The sequence below is a fragment of the Merops nubicus genome, unplaced genomic scaffold, assembly GCF_000691845.1.
Source record: "Merops nubicus isolate BGI_N331 unplaced genomic scaffold, ASM69184v1 scaffold17718, whole genome shotgun sequence".
Classification (NCBI taxonomy): Eukaryota; Metazoa; Chordata; class Aves; order Coraciiformes; family Meropidae; genus Merops; species Merops nubicus.
In genome coordinates, this window is record NW_008626527.1 from 1 (window position 1) to 21,463 (window position 21,463).

The 21,463-nt window shown below is 36.1% G+C and overlaps 1 long non-coding RNA gene across 1 annotated transcript; it reads left to right on the forward strand.

Annotated features, from left to right (window-relative positions):
- The first annotated feature begins 2,774 nt into the window (after positions 1-2,774).
- Positions 2,775-21,002, forward strand: LOC103778454. The gene is made up of 3 exons (XR_608190.1): positions 2,775-2,913; positions 14,056-14,177; positions 20,881-21,002. It is a non-coding gene; the product is annotated as an uncharacterized LOC103778454 (long non-coding RNA).
- Positions 21,003-21,463: the final 461 nt, after the last annotated feature.

A 21,463-nucleotide genomic window follows, 5' to 3' on the forward strand; every position in this document is an offset into this window, starting at 1 on the left:
TAACATTCTGTGATTCTGTGAACTCATGACAGAATCAAATTTCAGGTTTGCTGCACAAGCTTGATATTTGGGACAGGTATTTTTCAGTTTTAGTTCTGTATTTTACTCGAAGGGAGAGCTAATGATTTGTTGTAAGTCACACACAAAGGCAGCTGACTATTCTTAGTGCTTTGAGATTTTTTTTCTCATCTAAGCCTAATCTGAAATACTATTTATTTTGAAGCTACTGTCTACAAATACTAAGTAGCCCTATTTTTATGGTTCTGTGCACAATACTGACTCACAGAGTAGTCACCATGCTTGATGTTGATAATAAGTAAATAATGTCCACAGTAATCAATGTTTGCAGGGACAAGATTCTTGTATTATAAATTGGTTTGGATTTGCAGTACATAGTCCATAAGAAAAGGTCAGTGAAGCATATTTATTTCTTTGTTTTTTTTAGCAAATAATTCTTGTCATTATCAGGAGACCCAGAAAGCAAGGAAAAAGAAGGCTGTATTAGGAGAGAAGGAATTCATTTTTATCATTGCATACCTGATTGTAAGCTCTACCAGTCAAGGGTCCTGCTAAGCTCTCCAAGGAAGATTGAGGAACAATTGTGATTCCTATGCTGACTCTGTTAATATTCCAGTTCATAACGTAAAGGATGTTTGTGTATATGTGCACTCCCCATCTTGCTCAATACAACCAAATGTTCATTATTTCTACCTTAATAGCAGAATAGTCAAGATCTTCCAACTATTTGTCATAGTTCAGGTTTCCTACACTACCATTTTAAGGTATAAGGCATGAAGGGATCCCCTACATAATCAAGACATTGCCAGGCTACTTTCAGCATGGAGACAGTTTGAGTCTGTTATTTGTTTGAAGCAACAGAGATTGAAATACCTCACTGGTCAGTTTAGGGTCCCCTGTTCTTTCCAGCCCTCCCTGCAGGCATGACCTTTTACTTTCTGCACCTCCATCATGGAAAACAAGTGACCTCAGAAGCAAGAATAAGCAAGAGCCTTTCTGCACACCTAACCTTGGTAGTAGCTGTAAACATCAAGAGTTATCACTTCCAGAATCAGACACTTTATGCAAGAATATGCTGTTAACTTCAGAAACTGCAGTTACTTAGAAGAGACTTAGCTGGAAAGTAAAATCACTGGACAGAGTTAGTTTCATTCCAGCTCAAACCAGGACACAGTGAAATCCTTGTTCCAGACAAACAGAAAATGGTTGGGAACTCAGGTCTGCTGTCTCTCCAGCAGCTCCCACAGTCATACGGGAGCTGTATCACTCTTCATAATGTCAACAGAAAAGACAGAGAGCAGGCAAAAAAAAAAAAAAATATTTTCTAGCCTAGTTTTTGCTGCTTTGATTTCTAGTGACTGACCTACAGTGCCTTAATTGCTGAAAATACTGGAATCATGAAAAGCAAGTCCTGAGTGCACAAACCAAAATGGCATATGGAAAGGCAGATGTAAAATACTTCCCATACAGGTGGGAGAGGTGAGTTCAGGTTCTTTCCAGCAAGGAAGATCATCACCTAAGTCATCAAGTCCTTCCTGGTTTTACCACCAAATGTTCTACCCTTCGACCAGTTAAGGTGACTCACTCAAATTGCTGCCTCCTCCTCTAGTGCTTCATTTGTTTTTTGCTTTTTCATGTCAAATCGTACTTTAATATATTTTTTAATTAAATGTTTATTTGCTTGTCTATTCTTCACTTCCTCAAATAGTCTAAATAAGCACATTGTGAGAGAAATAAAACTGAAGTTATTTTTTTGAGCTTGGCAGCTTTTATGTACACCACTCTTTTTATTAACTGGCAATTACACTTTTGGTGATGTAGAAATAAGAGCAATTGGATAGGACAAATAAATCATCTTGACCTATATATAACTTCCATGTTTTAAAAACTTCACAGAATCAAAGCAGGGCTGACAAATTATCAGGAAAAACAATTATGGTATATGTAAGAGTTAGAATCTTTTTCCTTATTTTTTTCATCAGGTCTGAAGTTAGAGAAGATGGTTTCAACAGGGGGTCTGTAATTGCTTCATTTGTTAAAAGCTGTAGTAAAATACTCCAGCTTTAAGAAAAAAAAATGTCTTGTCAATCTCTTTTTTTTTGTGTTCCCTCTGCTTCCTTTACCCACTTCAAGGCTTTTACGTTCTCTGCTAGCCAAAGTGTCCAGAAACCAAGGGAGTTAAGCAGGGCTGCTGAGTTCTGCTTCTAGGCTAGTGTTGATAGCAGCTCTGGGAATCAGCTGTTTCTGCTACTAGTGTCTGTAATGGTTAACGTTCGAAATGGCTCATGTCATCATGTCATCAACTTCATGTCAGGTAGACATGCTTCAAAACAGCTACTGGCACTGAGCACATTGGTTTTGAGAGACAAGCAAAGAAGCAGAAGAGTAGGATCTTAGTATCTTTCTAATTTTTTTTGCCTTTCCATTTTATGATTTATTGTTGTTTTTTAGTCAAAATATATGTGTATCTTACCTGTGACAGAATTGTATACTGCTGTGTAAAATATCACCTGTTAGCAATTTCTGTCATTGTGACTCACAGTGGAAAGCTTGTTATGTATCAAGAGAAACATAACATTATGAAAGCAATTAAATATGGTGTTATTTTGGGTGTTTCCATAATATAGAGCTTTTATATTTGTGTTTTAGAAAATTCTATGATTTTAAAAGCTTGAAAGTAATATTCTTACGTTGCTTACGTTGCTTTGGATTATACATACTGTAATGAGTATATATTTATTGTTTTTTTTCTCCATAGATATTTCATTGATCATAACACAGAAGAAGATAGGTATTTCACCATTGATGCTAGTACTGGGACCATTAAGACTGCCAAGATCTTTGACAGAGAGGAGACCCCTTGGTACAACATCACAGTGGCTGCTTCTGAGATAGGTAAATAACATATTTGGAACGTAGTATTAAAAAAAAAAAAAAATTTTTATATATATATCTATATAAAAAGAAAGTGAAGGTTTTGTTGTTTTTTTTGTTTATTTGTTTGTTGGTTGGTTGGTTGTTTTGTGTTTTTTTTTGGTTTTTTTTGTTTTTTTTGTTTTTAAGAAACGCTATCTTGAGGTGTTATATTCTTTTTAAAACCATTGGGGTTTTATCCATTTTGGATAAAAGAGAGTTTCCTCTGTGTGTGTAAATTCCCTGGTTCCAGACAACAAATAAGCAAAATCCCACATGCCAACGTAATTCCACATGTGTAAATTTACCATGGTTTGTTCTGTGTAATAGAAGGGTGCTTGTTTACCCAGGAAAACTTCCAAGCATTCAATGTCCTCAGATCAACAGCTTGTCCCATTTATGTTTCATATTTCTTATATTTTAGAAGATAACCCTATATAGTACTGCCTGAGAAATTCATCGTTATTTGTTCTATCTGCTATTAGCCTGTTTTAGTGAATTGCATGTTAACTATGACAACATTGATTTATATTTGACAGGTGATCAGTTGTTGCTGATTGTCAGGATATACCTCTGGCCTTTTAATAAGCAAATTACCAAGTAAAGACACAATAAATACTTGCCTGTGCATTTGAAAGGCCTCAAAGTGGCAAGGGCAGTTTAAAGAACGTTTCAGTTAATCTTTTTATTACAGGATCTTTATTTTGCCACAGTCAAAGCTTTAAAGCTAAAAAAATCAACAAACCAAATGAAAAATAGTCCAAACATGCATCAATAGAAGCAGTCCTGCTAAGGACTCTTTGTGATACTGTATTTCAGTGTAAGTGATTTTGAACAAAACTGTGAACTACTTTTATGTGTATTCCTTTCCTTTTACTTTTTTATTTTTTTTTTTTTTGGTGTATTCTGTCATTGCCAGACACAGTACAGGCTTTACCTGTAACAGGTGCCACTAACATGTTTGAGCCCCCTCTGTTTTCACCTGTTTCATCTCCAAGTGAAAAAGGACAACAAATTGTTTCTAATTATTGTACCTGCTTTCATAACTAAATTTACACTTTGAACTAGGTAAATTTCTATCGTAAATAGTAAACGTATAATTTTATGATTAGCTCTTCAAAAATAGTAACCACTGACACCTCGGTGTGCTTGACAGTGTCTTTGTGTATAACATGTTATTTCAGTGCAGCATGAAATAAAATATAATTTAATTTAATTTGATTCTAACCATAAGCAGGTGCATACTAAGTGTTAATTTGAATGAAGATTTAAAAGCCAGATTGGGACATACTGAAAAAAGTAGTAGTTGCTAGTTTTTTTTGGAAGCCAGCCAGATGTAGTTACTTTGCAGGAATAAATCTCACATGCATTAAACTTAAATGTAGCTTTCTACACATTAATTATTTCACATTGTCAAGGAAGTGGTAGTATATGTACTGTTGTGGGAGAGTAGTACCAAGAATGAAGAAGGTTTATGTTTATAACTAAAAGAGAACAAAATGACTAATGAGGATTAAATTACAGTTCTTTTTCTTTATGACAGTCTGCTTGGAATTCTGCATGCCAGGTGCAACTTGTTACAGGAAAACACAATTATTATTTTTTATTCCCTTTCATTGCCTTTCTTACTGTTAAATTTGGGGTTGGAAAGATAAGTAAAGATACCATGTCAGTTTGAAAAACAGTTTGGTTATGAAAAAAGGAAGAGACAACAGTGAAGAAGAGATGGATGGCAGGCCTACTGACAAGCAGCCTAAACAATGGGCAGCCTTTCCTTGTGCCCACTTCTTTAGCCATTTTCTTACCTACAGTAATGTGAAAGTCACAACACTGCTGTACTATTCCAAATCCATTGTGAAATCAGTCATTGGATCTACGATGGAGGAAGGAGCATTGTTGTGTACAGACCATCAGTGCCAAAACTCTTAAGTGCTATCTGTCCCTTAGCTACAGCGTTTTAGGGTATTCACTTTAAAGTCTATGCACAAGGAATTGCAGAACTAAGGCTAAAGCTGAAAAATAGGTGGAAAGCAATGACCAAAATGTTATTTGGCTATGAAAGTGGTAGTTTTCATGTTCATCTGACATGGCAGAAGGCATTTGTAGCTTCTGATACCATTTGCCTAGCCACGAATCTGCAAGGCCCAGAAAGATCACACTACTTCAACAGTTAAGAGGTGCTCTGCTGAAATAATATTATGGGTGTAGTTCATTTCTTGAAGTGTTTTCATCTCTTGACTTTATGCTGTACTTCACTGAGAATTCAATTTCTGTTAATTATCCTTTCAGCAGCTATTTGTAACTGCTTATTTTATGCAAAAGAAATTTAGAATTTGCTTTGCATTTCTACCCTCAAGTGTATGATATCCTCGTACTTCAGTCTCATTGTTTCTTAAGCTTTCATAAGACACTTCTACTTTCAGTCTCAGCATGTGATATACAGACTGCATTGATCAAACACTTCCACTTTGCTCTGTGGGAGTAACGCTGATGTAATGATCAATGCTTTTTCTGTTTCTGCAGATACTTCCTAAATCACACCACAGTTCATTACCATGAGAATGAACAGGACAGTCCTTTTTTTCTTTAACATGCACTGTTCTTTAACAGCAGCACACAGTGAGGAAGAGTGGGATTTTGGTGTCCAGGGCACTGAAGCTGTTGCTTTGATTGCTTCAGGACTAGTACATCCTGAAAACTCCTTGTGGTTTTAGGGAATAATAGAGATTATAAAATAATACTATATTTTATACTGAAGAATCTACAGACTATGTCTGGGCAGGTGGAAGGACTACAAATTGATTATAACAGGATTTTAAAATAGGGTTTCACATAGAATTATTCACATTTCATTAGCTTGTTAGGATTCTCTGAAAAAGTTTATTAAAGACTATTTGTGAGAGGTAGAATTTGCTTGGCTTTATTAAAGGCTTTTGACTAAGTCTCTGATGAGAGTCATGGAAATAGGAAAATACAGAGCAAGTGTACAGAGTTTTATAGCAGATGAAAGACTGATTTAGAGGAAAGAAATACTGTTGTATCCGGTTGGTAAATGACACAAAACTGAAGTAGTGGCTGATACACCAGGGGGGTCATGCTGCCATCCAGAGGGATCTTGACAGGCTGGAGAAATGGCTGAACAGAAACCTTGTGAAGTTCAGTAATAGAAAATATGGAGTCCAGCACCTGGAGAGGAATAATCCCATTCACCAGGACACATGCAGGACCAGCTGGCTGGAGAGCAGCTTTTCAGAAAAGGTCATGGAGGTTCTCCAGGATGCAAGCTGAACATGAAACAACAATGTGCCCTTGTGGCAAAGGTGACCAGCTGCATCCTGCACTGCATGAGGAAGTGTGTTGTCAGCAGGCTGAGGAAGGTCATCCTTCCCCTCTGTACAGCACTGGTCATGCTACATATGGAATGCTGAGTCCAGATCTGGGCTTCCTGGTGCAAGAGAAACAAGGAGCACCTGGACTAAGTCCAGTGAAGGAGCATGAAATCATTAAGAACTGGAGTGTATGTCATACGAGGAGAGGTTGAAAGAGCTGGTACTCTTCAGCCAGAGAGGAGAAAGCTCAGGAGCTTGTAAGAGTTTTTAAATACCTGATAGGTGCAGCAAAGAATATGAATAAAGATGAGCAAAAATTGATCTGAGCAGTGTCCAGTAAAATGACAGGAGATGTGCACAAATTGAAATACAGAAAATTCTATTTAAACGTAATAAGAAAAATATTTTTACTGTGGGATTTGTCAAAAACTGGGAGAGGTTACCTAGAGAGGTTGTGAAGTCTGTGTTCTTGTAGATACTAAAAACCCAACTGGACATGGCCCAGAGAAGTATACACTAGTTGACCCAGCTTTCAGTTGGACTTGCTGATCTATGGAGGTGCCTTCCAACCTCTACCATTTTGTGATTTTGTGGTATTGGAAATTGTGTGTTGGATGTGAGGAAGAAAAAAGACAACTATTTTTTCACAAATAGTGATGTACAGCGATATAAGAAAATAGGTGGTTGCAAAAATAATTGTGGGTGATTCAATTAAAATTTATTTCTAGTGTATACCAGTTCTGATAACAAAAGGAACAATAACAGCAAACCCTCAAATCACAGTCCCAGAAAGAGGAAGGTGGTACTAAAATATAAGCAGATGGACCTCTGCCAGGTTGTCGTAGACCTTTCTCCAGTGCAGTATAGGTCAGTCCGTGGCAGATGGTGGGGCTGAGTTTCCACCCCTGGGCCAGTCATTTCCAGGTGTACTGGATGCCCTTCCCAGTGAAGGCAAACTATGGCCTGCACTCTGGTGCTATAGGAATGGAGAAAGGCCGGTTAGCAGTATCAGCCATAGCATACCACTCGGCTGCCTTCAACTCCAGTTCCTTTTGAAGCTCTGACATCTCTGGCATGGCAGCACTCGTTGCTTGTGTAACTTCATTCAGGCCACGGTAGCCCACTGTTTGTCCCCATTCTCCATTAGAATGCTGCACTGGCCATATGGGGCTGTTGAAGGGTGAGTGAGGATTACAGCTTTCACTAGAAATTTCTAGTTAGAAATATAGAGAGGAATATTGTCAGGAAATTCTATTTAGATATTGACTATAGCAACTGATCTGTGTTCAGTAGGGATTCAATAGGCACAGAGCAAACCAGCTTCTAGATATGGCTTTCAGATTATGTTAAGATCAGGAGACTATCAAGACTCATAAAGTACTGTACATTTAGATGGATAATAAGAATATCTGTGGTTGTAATAAGAAATGTGATTTTCTGAAAGCAAAGTAAATGGATTTCAGAGAATTAGAAGAACCTCTCTATTGTGTATTTTTCTCATATTTCTGTTATGTAGCTGGTAAGTACACCAGCATGTAAAATAGATTTCTGGGTTTAATAGTTCATCAGTCTTTTTGCTATGAAGTTGTAGTGTTGCTGAGTCTCTCCAAAATGCTCTGCAATAGCTGAGAACAGAAAAACAGATAATTTCCTACTATTTACCTAAAGGATCAACTTGAATGCAATGAATGCACAAGCCTAACTTTGAAGACTCTGTAAGTGTTCCTAATCTGTAAAGCTACGGAGAGGCTGTGAAGAACAGGAGAACTGAAATAATAGGGTTCTTGCCATGTCAGAGCTCCCATACTGGCTAGGAAATGCTAGGCAGAGACCGTAACAAATAACCAAATGAAAGGATACTGCACATACAGACCTTTGATACCACAGTGTATTAGAAATTAAGACCCATCACTATGCTTTGAGTTTGCATACAAAACAAAAAATCTATTAGGCTATCAGACACAATCAGATATTTGAAAAAAATATCAAAGATATTTGTCTTTTTTTATGTGTCTTCCATGTTTGCTTCTTCATACATATTCTTCATACTAGCTTCAGGGAATAAGATACTAAAGTGTTGAGTTAGAACTTTGACAAAATATGCAATACCTTGTGATGTGGTATTGAAAAGATCCCAAGAAAATACAGGCATTACAAAAACTACACAAAGAAATAATGTTCAGAGATATTTTCACAGAGAGCCAATAAACTCTGTTCAGAAAAAAAATATATGAATAGGCACGATAGCTCACAAGAATAAGAGGCTGGAACAGTTAGCTTGCAAGAATTAGGATAAAAATAGTAAAGTGCATATTCTAATTATAAGCAGTTCTTTTCATCAGTAAGTTTAGGTAGAAAAAAATAATAACAGAAAGATATACACTTCAGAGGAAAAAAGATGCACAATTCAGCAGTGAAAAAAGTAAGTATAAAACCCCTTGAGATTTTGAATAAATATTGACAATTTAAATTAAATAAACAGATAAAGTATATTATTATAGTGAGGCAAAGTTGTATCTTTTCTTTAGGTGCACAGGGATATTGCCACCTCATATTGCTATCAGTGAACAGCAAGTAAGGAAAATTTGCCAGTTCTTTTCAGGTTTTATGGTTGCATTGCAGCCAAAAAGACATTCTTAAGATTTTGTTAGGAGATTAAAATATATATTACTTTTGATAGCACTACATGAGACTGTCATAGGAGAATGAGAACTGAAGATAGAATGGAGATGGAAAGTAAACAGAATAAATCTTTAATGCTATTAATAAGCACCCTGGTTTATTTTACAAGAAGTAAAATCAAAAGACAAAAATGCATAATTCATTTCTGCATTTTTTCAAGCACATTAAAACAATATATGCATTGCCTGAAGGAAATAAGTTTACAGCATAATATCTTCCTGGCATACAACACTGAACGAATTAGACAAGAACAAGAACTGATGACATTTTGTTTTCTTATTTGAAACTTTTTCCCATAATTAAGAGTAACTTTAGTGTCTTGTGTCAATAATTAACTTTTAGAAAAAGGAACCCATGTCAAGCTCTCAAAGAAAGTAATCTAAATCAGAACAAAATGTTGCTAACAGTGTTGTAGTCCCCTAGCCCTTTTGTCAGGTGGACAGGAGGAGGATTGCTTAATACCAGTGAGTTTGTTGCTGGCTTCATGTTGTAATTTTTCCTTGAAGTTATTTTTTTCTTTCACTAAATATACAATTTCCTCATAGTGATTTTTGGTCTGTAATTTTTCTTCATAACTGTTTTTTCAACAATACAGTGTACACGTAAATAATGAAATTCACTTTTAAACACATTATTTTTAACATCAGTACAAGGAAAATTTGCCTCATGTATTGTTTTGCTACATTTATTATTATCTCTATAGGTACATTACAGAACCAGATATAAAAGTGTTATCTGAAACCTTGCCCCCACCAAGAAAAAATCACTTTCATTCTTAAGCTTTGACCTCATTTTCAGTCTTCCTGATAGCTCAGTTTCAGAAGGACTTTTGGTATTTGTAACAATTATTTTATTTTTCCCAGGAACAGGATCTGCCAGAAATGTTTCTCCCTAAATATGGACCAGAATAAAATAGAATTTAAAAACTATAAGCTCTGAGTTTTAAGACTGTTTTACTTATGGAATAATGACAAACTGTGTATCTGATAACTTTTTGATTATGAGAGCTAGACACAATACTGATACCCTGTCCAAACTTTCCAGTGATACACATTTTATTTTCAGACTTGGCAAGTTGCCTACTAATGGACCATACAATCACAATAGCATGACTTGTAGCAGAATCTGCCATTCTTTAAAATGCACATATCAACACAATATGGAAAGCCTACACAAAACTACTAAAAAACAACCTAGTTCTCAAAAGGTAGCTGGTTCTCCATCACGCTTAAGAAGTGATGCTTCTAATTCCAAGTTTAATGCTTATTTCCCTGTTTATCTTGGGTTAGCCTTTGGCTTCTAGGCATGATGGATTTTCTTCTTGTCTGTTTCTTTGGGGAAAACTATGACAAAGATATTTCCATATTGTCATCTGAAGATGGGGTAGAGTGTAGCTCTTCCTGGCTACCAAGGTGGGCCCCCAAAGAGGAGGCAGTCTTTGGGATCACATCACATTTCCCTGTTCAGGGCTTTATGAATCACTACAGAATCTCAAACTGGATATTTCTGGCCACAGAACCACTATACTTTGTTGTCCTCTGGTCTGCTCAGGAGCTGAACACCAGTGTTGTGTATGAGCTGCAGAATTTTCCTTGCTTTAAGGCAGAGGCTGTTGCCAGCCTGAGAGCACTAAATGTTGTATGTCTGCACTTGCTCCTGTTGCTGCTACTGCTGCCACTACTAGCACTACCACTAAGAAAAAAATAAAACATTTTTAGCTAGCTTCAAGTAAAAATATTTAAAAGTATCCATGACCTTAGAAAAGCAGAATAGAATGTAACACTTATTACTATATTCTGCATAATTTTCTCCTTGGTAGAAAAACTATTTTATCACATGTACACCATCTTGAATTAAACCTAGTACTCTGTGAATATTACTACTCTCATTCTTTTGCCATATTAGTTCTGTTTCTTTATCCTTCCTTTACCTGTGTTTAGTCTTAATACTGTTTAAACATAGCAATCTAACTTAAAAAAGGAAAAAAAAAGGAAAAAAAAACCTTGACGCTTAAAAAACCAACCAACCAACCAACAAAAACCCCACAACACTGAGGAAAGGGAAAAAAAAAATAAAAAATAAAAACAAATAGAAAGGACTGTTAATATCACGACTGTTATTGTGACTGTAATTCAGGTAGAATTTATTTTCATAAAGCCCATAGGAATTTTGTTAATATGGAAAGGAAGTCTCAAAGAGCAGAGTGCAGTAGCGGCACTAAAAAGCTTTCTTCTTAAATAAAGGTTTTAAAGTTTGTCCACAGAAAGCAACGGAAGAGAAGATTCAAGACTACAAACAGACTGTTTAGATGGACTTCTGTAAATTCACAGAGGACTTGCTGATTGAGGGGCCTGATACTCAAGGAAATTGATTCATTTTACAGCTATTTAATATTTTGGCAGAAGAACTATTTTTTTTTTTTTTTTATGGGAAAAGTCTCCAACATAAGAAAGCAAGTCCCTAGTGTAGGTAAATCAGAGCAATGTTTCTGCTTCATTTACCCCTTAAAACAGTGAGTATTCGCTTTGAAAAAATCTGTTCTTGAGGCATAATGCTAATAGGACACAGAATGGATTTATAATGCACAGGTCTGAAATATGTCAGCACTGATTATCTTAAAACGGGAAAACTGACAAACTGCTGCAATAAATTTGTCTAATTAACAAGATTTACTACTAAAATGACCTGTTAGTAGAGTGGTTTTGAGATTTTAAATGAGTTGTACACCTGAAGAAGATTAGCATTTATATTTTATTTGTAATAAAACAAAAAATCAAACCTACAAGAAAAAAAAAAAAAAAAGTTTGTAAGGTCACTCTTAATTCATCTTCATTCTCTCCCCCTATTATGAACTGTGCTGTCACTGTGCATGCACTTCTGTGTAGCATACACAATGTGACAAACTTCAAGACTGTTTTAGTGAGTGGTGTTAATACTGTCCCTACCAGCATTTTGTAGTGAGTAGGTTGTCAATATTGAAATTTGCCTTCAAACGCCAATCATCCCATGAGGTCATTGTTTACATCGATTCTAATACTAACTTATCCATTAAGGACTCTTTTCAACTGCTAAGATATTTAATTCTTTGTAATGCGATGCAGCCGCAGAACAAATAAAGGTAACTCACTGAATCTCCATTAAATCTCTATGATAGTATGCTAATTTAACAGAGTAGAATGCGTTCCCTCTCTTTAGTACCCTCTGTCCTGTGTTCTTCCTGCTTTTTTGCTCCCTTCCTCTTAGATGTTTTATGCCCTCATAGCTTTGAAGATGGGACCTACTTTGAGCTGGAGACTGCAACAATGAACTCCAGAAGTCCTTTTCAGTTAGAATCTTTCAGTGATCCTGTGATTATCTGAAAGTCACCTCTTCTATGAGGACAGGCTGAGAGAGTCTGGGTTATTCAGCCTGGAGAAGAGAAGGCTCTGAGAAGACCTTATTGTGGCCTTCTAGTGTCTGAAGGGAGCCTACAAGAAAGCTGGAGAGCAACTTTTTACAAGGGCTTATAGTGAATAGGAGAAGGGATAATGGATTCAAAGTGGAAGAGGGTACATTTTGATTAGATATAAGGAAGAAATTCTTCACTCTGCGGTTGGTGAGACCCTGGAACAGGCTGCCCAGGGAACTTGTGGATGCTCCATCACTTGATGTGTTCAAAACCTAGTTGGATGGGGCCTTGCACAACCTGGTCTAGTGGGAGTTGTCCCTGCCTGTGTCAGAAGGGCCTGAAACTAGATGATTTTTAAGGTCCCTCCCAATCCAAAACATTCTATGATTCTGTTATTAGTAGTTTAAACTACTATTGTTTCTCTTTCTTTTTTCCTTCTCATGAGAAACCACAGGGACATGCACTTTTAAAATGTTAGTCATTCCCCATTCTTCCATCTTGTTGTCTTTGAAAAATTGACTTTGCTATCTTCTGCTGATAGCTTCATTTAATTGGTGAAAGTAAAATGAAGTCTGTCATTTAATGAACCAATATTTATACAGACTTCAGAAGGTATATTTTAGCTAATTATAAAATAATAGAATCATTAAGTTTAGAAAAGACCTCTAAGATCAAGTTGAACTGTCATCCCAAAACTACCACAACGACTAAATCACGTCTTGACATACAACATCCACATGTTTTTTTGAGCACCACCAGGGATGGTGACCCCACCACTTCTCTGGGCAGCCTGTTCCTGTGCTTCACTGCTCTTTCAGTAAAGAAATTCCTCCTAATATCCAGTCTAAATCTCCCCTGGCATAACTTAAGCCCATTTCCTCTCATCCTGCCACTAGTTACTTGGGGGAAGAGACCAACACCCACCTCACTGCAACCATCTTTCATGTAGTTGTAGAGTGCAGTAAAGTCTGCCCTCAGCCTCCTCTTTTCCAAGCTAAACAATCCCAATTCCCTCAGCCACTCTTCATAAGACATGATCCGCAGACCAGCATCATTGCCCTTCTCTGGATATTTATATAAAAAAGTTTTCTAAAAAAATTTAATGTATAATTCTTTCAGTAAAATGAACTTTTCTTAGTACTTAACAGTAAGAACAAGGGATTTATGGACTAAAAAGTATTTCCCTCCCACTTTATTATGGAAAGTGTATTCTCATTGAAAGGATTCTGTTTATTGTGATTTTTGAGGGTGAATTCTTTTTGAGGGCAAGCTCTTACGTAAGTACCAATCATAGTGGAAAACACTGTTACTGAAACATTGTTTTCTCACTGGTATGACGCTGCTAAAGCAAGACTCGTTAACTATTTTTTTTAATACTATAACAACTTGTGAGGAAGCTGAACTCAATCTTGGGAAAGGTTTATATGTACCTATGCATTCATATTTTCTTTTTTTTTTGGCATTTTATTTCCTAAACTCTTTAAAGGACTAAGAAAAAGTTTCTAATATTTTCCATATTAGATTTTATTCAATACTGTGATGACATTTTCACATTATTGCAAAACAATTGGTCATTTCTTAGCATACAATGTGACAATATGTGATAACTCAGCTCTCTCCCACTTCAATTCCAGAGTAACTTGCATTTTTATTGATATGATATAACAGTAACTTAAGACTCACACCATATTTAACACTCTTGTGGAATACTTGTCTATTTTACAGACAATCCTGGGCTAGTGAGCCATGTTCCAGTTGTTGTTAGAATCCTGGATGTCAATGACAACCCTCCAGAGCTTGCCAGAGAGTATGATGTTGTTGTCTGTGAGAATGCAAAGCCTGGTCAGGTAACTCTCATAATTATCTTTCTCTCAGTAAGAAAGAATTACTTTATTTGTTAATGCCACCTGTGTAAGAATTTTAATTTGTGGAACATGTCCTAATTATTTCTCATTTTATTTTCAGCAATCTCACAGTTGAATAGCTTTTAAGCTGTGTTAGGCTGAAGGGAGAAGATTTAGGAATTTGTTCAAGATATCCTTCTTGTTGCTGCAAAAGAAATACCCAGACTATCTTCAGTTAAGACAGGCAAATCTTTAATCTTGTCAGTTAAGTGATGCAGTATGACAAGCCACTGAACAAAATGGATGACGCAGATGTAACATCTTTCATTTAAGTGCCACATGGTAGCAAGGTTTCAAACACAGCTCAGTGGAATGGCTGGTTAACATGTTTGCCATTCTCACTTTTTACATGTTGATTGCTCTTGTCTGTGCAGGTCCTTTATGGAAAAGATATCAAAAAGGTTTTTCAGAACTAGGAACACAAGGAGGATCAGAACTGAGACTGAGTAGCTGAATCACATTCCAGTCACTGCTCCTATGATCAATGCACTTCATTGCAGTCCATGATTTGAAAATTTTGCCAAGGACCTTGGCTTTTTTGCATACATTGAGCTTTCACCCAGCCCTCTATGCTGGTTTTGTGTTATTACACAGGTTCTAAGTTGCAGCTGGGAGCTCTGATCTTTCCCGAGGAATAGATTACTAGTAATAACAGTTTCTCATCAAGTCTTTGAAAGCAGTGTACATAAAAGCATAGTGGCGTATTTGTATTTTTAATGGTGAGACTATAAAAATGCTGTACTTCACCAGACTATAGGCAATCAAATTCATCTTGACTCTAACAGTGGCCAGAAGGTGACAACTAAAAAGCAGTATAACAATATGGCAAATATGTACCACAAAAGTAAGTATCAAAGTACTTTCCTGCTTGCAGGTCATTTGCAGATCATTTCCTGATCCCAAACCAAATGTGGTTTCTGTATTTTTAATAAACCTTTAATAACCATCTCATATGAAACTGTCTAGCTTCTCCTGCAACAAACATAAGCTTTTATGCTTATGTTTGTTGATATCAAGTTTCAGGAAGAGCTATCACTTTCTTTTTTTTTCTTTTTTTCTCTTCTTTTTTTTTAAATCTTCCCATGCTGTCTTCAATTGATATTTACTAGTTCTTGTGTTGGGAGAATGAAAGTGAGCATTTGATCCCTATTTATTATCTCTGTGCCATTCATAAATCTCTAGCACACTTCCCCTCAGCTGTCTCTTGTCCAGACTGAAGAGTCCTACTTATCTTGGACAAACTGTGATAAATCCCTTCTAGACTTTTGACCATTCATCTTGTCCTCCTCTAAACTTTGCCCAATTCCTTTCACCTTGAGATGGGAAATCAAAAATGCAGCTATGCAGTGGTTTATAATTTTTACCATAGGTTGTACTGTATAGTATATGATGGTTTCTGCTTTCTTCTCTATTCCTTTCCTAGCAATTTTTAACAGTGGCTGTGCTTTTTAACCACAAGTAAGCACTGAATGCAGATAACTGCCTACCATAACACCAATAGCTTGAGAAGTAATGGTTAGCTCAGAGAGCATCGTCATGTATGTGAAGTTAAGACTTTATTTCTATATATAATGAATTTCAGCTGTCTTTGTATTGCCTGGCTACTGAGTATTGGAAGATCTTTAGTGCCAGCCCTTCTTTTCTTCCCTGGACAACTCAGTATCATAAGTAGATTTGCTGGGCTGATTATTCATACTTTTTAAGATATTTATTATTACACTGACCAACAAGTGGCCCAGTATAAATACATGTGGAATAGGAAATGTCTGTGACTTTCTCTTCTTGTGGAATAGCTTATTTACTGAAGAGACCCTGTTTCCTGTCTTCTGAGCAATTAATTGTGTGTGGAGCTTCCCTCATCTCAATTTTCTTCAATGCTCTTATTGAGACAACTTACTCAAAGCCTTTGAAGATCTGAGCAGGCCTGTCTACAGACTGAATGTCTCTTACTAACATGCTTATTAAAATAAAAGTAATGTTCTGAAAACTTCAGATGAAGCCAATACAGGAGAAAATTAGAACTTGTAGAAGACTAGTTTTTTTTAAAAAAAGATAAGATTTCTTAGCATTAATGCAATTGCTTTCAACATATTCTGATATTTTAGAAATTATATAATATAACAATAATCTTTAAATTGTTATAATTAATAATAAGATAAAGGACACTGGAGTTGGCTCAGAAATGCTCTCTTTGCTAAGTGTATCGGTGTTGGTGAGTAGCTAATGTTTCTTATTACCAAAGTTTTAAATCTCCAACAGTAGCTTTGCAAATGGAAATTTATGTGAGAGATGTTGAAAGGATAAAGTAAGTTTTACTGTAACAGCATTTGCTCCTGATTTGGGTCAGGGTTGTATTTCTCTCTGAGCTACTGCTGCAAGCATGAATGACTCCTGACCTCTGTAGCACTGCAGTTCAACATCCAAGAGTACTGCTACCATGAAGAACTCTACACGCGGTAGTTTAATATGAAAGGCTACAGGACTCCGTTATGTACATGACATGCGTTGATTTTTATTTGCATTGCAGAACAAGGCTTCAGAAAACACTGTGATACCTTTGCACTGTACAAAAAACAAAAGTAAAAAAACAAAACAAAACAAAACAAAAAAACTAAACCACAAAAATATGTGGCTTTTACTCAGAAGATCTTAATGTCTAATTTAAGAAACAAAATGACAGTGTTCAACAAATATTAAGACGGGACAAATAAACAACACTTACGGAACAAGACAAGTGTTCTCTGTGTAAAAAGCATGCCCAGCTGGATGGTTTTGAATCACTGAAAAGTCAGTATTTACTCATGAGTATCCATCATGTGAGAATGATTAATAAGATTTATCACTGAAGAACAAATCCTGTCAGGTACTGCTGGGCACTTCTGCTGGACTAGTGATTTGAGATTGGGCTACGGCCCTGCACTGCCCTGTAAGAGTCCTTATTTCCTTCTTCATCACATTTATTTTGAATTTATATGTGCAGGATCCTGCAATGGTTTGTCATTGGAAGACTTTGTGTGTTTGCTTTTTTATTTTCAGAAGGGGATTCTATAGAGAGAAACCATAGTATCATTTAATTGCACAGCCTTTGTCTCCTGCTTCTTTTTCCCTCCACAGTTCAATTTATTTTCTTAAAAACCAAAAATGAAACCAAATAAGACTTAAGTACTTAAGTGCTTGAATCAACCACCCTAAGGTATATCAAACAGAAAATATTTGTGAGAAGATGATCATTTCCACATTGAAGTGATAGCTATAATCCCTTAAGTCACCTTGCTGAGAAGATAAACCAAGTATTTCCAGCAACTTCCAGATGAAGCCTGGTAGATATTACATATTAAAGTAGATAAAGCATGTGATTGTGGAATTTAGTTAATGTAGGTGTCCTGATTTGGCTAAGATGGGGTTAATTTCCACTAGACGTTGGTAGGGTACAGCCAGGATAGACAGCTGAACCAGCTGATAGGTTATTTGATCCCGTGTTGATCTCTGTGGCATAAGGGCTGGGAGCAGGTTAGGATGATACCGATGACTAGGGGTGGCACTGGTGACTCAGAGCTGATGTGATCTGTGATTTATACCACTTGCTTTTCTATTGTTTCATTACTCTTATTGCTCTTTCTGTTGTTTATTGCTCCTTTTGCATTGTTGTGTTACATTCTTCTTATCTCAGCTCATGGGATTTTGTATTTTTCTCCCTTTTCTCCTTCGTATTTTGGGGGTGGGAGTTAGTGAGCAACCCCATGGTGCTTGATTCCCAGTTGGGTGGTTTCCACTACAGTAGGAAAGTGAAATTTTTGCAATCTTCCACAAAGTGAACTTACAAATGGAATCTTCCTTTGCTTCAAATACAACTTGTCGTATTATTAGTAAGACAATGGGAGGAAATAGTGATGTAAAAGTTTAAAAGCTTTGTCCTGGAAAGTGAAGGAGTGAAGTGTTAAGAGTTTTCTGAAAGTTTCCTAGTTTACTGTTTGCCCTAGCAAGGTATGAACCTATCAAAATATCTGACTAGATCTGCTAGTCATATTCACTGTAGCTTTCCAAAGATAACATTTTTTCTGGGTACTTTTCAGAGGAATAATAGAAGGTTGTGAGAGTAGTGAAATGTCATTTTTCTGACAATACCTATCACTGTAAATTAACATACAGGTGTGTGTATGTGCACACAAACACACAAAGAACTTTCCCAGAATCGGGTTGTATAAATATTTTCCTGTCAACATGAGCTACCTCACCCTTGATATTTTTATCTCTAATAGTCGAAGGAAATCAATGTTAGTGGGCAAGGAATGCCTCTGCTGTAAGTTTGTCCTGTATATATTTACTTGTTTATTGATTCAGTTCTGAAAAGGATCTAAGCAGAACTTAGCACCTGCTCTCTAGCCTCCTCAGTTCTTCTCTGTTGTAGAAATTCTTTAATTTCTTGCCAAGTCTTGCCATTAAAAAAATAGCATAACCCATCAGTTTTGTTGCTTTACTGCTGTCAAGTGAGCTGTACAGCAGCTGAGGTACTTTTTATTTACTCAGCTTTGGTAAGGTGCATGTTAATGTTTGCTAATAGGCCATTAATTAGTTGGCCTATTAATTAGAAAAGGGTTAACAGTACATTTGGGTGTCAAGGCCACACAGTTTTGGTCCTCACCTAAGGAAACTTTTTCCTTAGAAAGCAAGAGACTTTTCTGAAAGGGTGTCAACTTGCTGTTTAAAAATTCTGTCAAAAAAATTTTGACCTGTCCTCTTACTCATACAGTGTTTATTTTCCACATGGAAAAGCACGATTGCTATACCATCTGGAGCTATACTTTTTACATACGTTGGTGAATTCAAGGGATGCTTGAATTTCCATGTGTGAAATCAGGGAATGTCAACAGTATATTTTGTCAAGTTTTAAAATTAGTCTTAAAAACAAATAAATTTGATACTGTGGCACTGATGCCTTGACCAAAGCTATTTTTATTGCAAAATGGCAGATTCTTGAAGGCAGAGTCTGTAAAAAAAATCACTGAATGTTTTATATAATTAAGGACAACAGGATGAAAGTTTATCTACTAGGCTGTCATATAAAATCTGAGGCTGCATGGCAAAATGACTTACATTGCCCTGATAAATGGCACTGAGAATGTATAAACAACATTTAATAAATTCCTATTTTTAAGATCTTATCTGAATATTTTGCACCTATGTTTGGTATTGAACAGTTTTTAGTATTTGAGTAATAACAGAAACTACTTCTTTTGAAATATTCTTCCATCAACTTTTGTTTTGTCTTGCATTGCCTCATACCATTTCAACATTATTAACTAAATACATCTAGCTAAGATAATCTTACCTTTCTGTTTTTACATGGTAGTTGTTTCAATAACAGATCTGCCACCTTAGCAAAATGCAATAGAGAACAATTAGCTTTTGCCAAACTTTTTCACTAATATTGCCACAACTTTGGTAAACTTCATGATTATAGATGTTTCAGATTGATCTTATTCTGCTACAGTTCAGCAAAAAAATATTCTAACAATCTTAAAATATTCTCAGCAATTATCATCAGTGTTGTTAGTTGTCTTAGTTGTGTATAACCAATATAATGTACTACTATATTTTATATAGTCAATGGAATAATGATGTTCTGTTGCCTTTAAAATATATTTGGTTTGCTTCTCTTATGTGAATGGAGGAAGAGAACTATGTGCTTTTAGTTTTAAAACAGACAAACCACTTAAGCCTGCACTGTTTATGCTTCAGGTTCAGTCCAGACAGACTACAGCTGAACACTGAACAGAAAAATTCTCATTAAAAGAGCACTTTCCCTCCCCCTTTTACATTCCCCTCAGGATATCTATCAGCTCTGTGCAGCAGCCTGTGTGGGCTTCACTGCCTGTACCACAAGAACAACTTTTATTAAATTCTACTTTAGCACTTGAGCCTCCAGACCCATCATGAAAATGAAAGCAGAGGCAGAAATATTGCTTGGTCACACTTTCCAAAAGCTTAGCTCAGCTTTAGTTGAAAGTAAATTTTAAAAATCACCAGGGCTTTCAAAGGCAAAAGTCCTACCTTTCAAAAATGCCTCTCCCATACGTGGTTGCTAATACTAATTCTGTTGCTTTTTGGGCAAACCAAACTAAAACCTGTTCTCTTCTCTGGTAGCTTAAAACTGATTCTTGAAAGAAATTCTAAACAGAGGGCTGGTATTATGTACCTGCCATTTTGGTTAAATAATTATTTTTCCTAACCAATATTGAATAATTGCACCTAATTATTGGGATGGCCAGTAGATGATGCTCCACATAGACCACCATGATTCAGCCTGAATTTTGGCTCCATAAAACCAGATGTTTAGGTGAAACTGTAATTCTGAAAGTCACCAGGATTCAGTGCAGATTGTGAAAATCTCTGTACCAGGTCCTGACCATATCAGAATATCAGGAAGTATAGAAACATAAGATGTTTTAATATAGCTCTGAAGTGTTATTCCTGAAATATTTCATGCTAGAGGAATCAAGCTAATGGCCCAGTCATTTCATCAGTTGAATTTAGCAGCAGTCAAGTAGAAAATTAAAATAAGCTAAGTTTGAGCATCCTGCTGAGGTCAGACACTATTTGTGTCAAATTCCAATTTCAAGACACTGACGGTTAATTTCTATTCCAGGTAATTCAGACTATCACTGCAACTGACAAAGATAATTCTGCAAATGGGGCAAGATTCCACTTTTCCCTTGATGAAGCACTTTCTTGGAATCCCAACTTTACTCTAAGGGACAATGAAGGTAAAATCAAATGCATAAATCTCAAAGAAATGGGTCTTTGTTTTGTCTGGGGTGTCTCATTGAATAATTTCAATTCATTCTTTGACAGAAGCAGAAAACTGCAATCTGTCATCATTGATAAGACTGATAAAATGGTTTATATCAAGGATATGGTGTATACAACATGTAGCAAACTATGAAAAATCATATATTACTGATTATTGAATTATTAAATTATTCTATTTAATTTTATCACTTTCTATTTACTTTTAGCACTTACACTTCATACATTCAGGAATGTTTTTAAAAAATGTATTCATTAAAATATGTTGGCAGTCTGGCCTATTTCTAGGTGAATAGCACTGAGTGGGTATTGGCAGTTACTGCTGATAATTGCTTAAAAGAAAAAAGATTAATTTCAGGGGCATAAAAAGTTGAATTCATGCTTACTTTTATGGTTATGATCACAGAATCATAGAATCATAG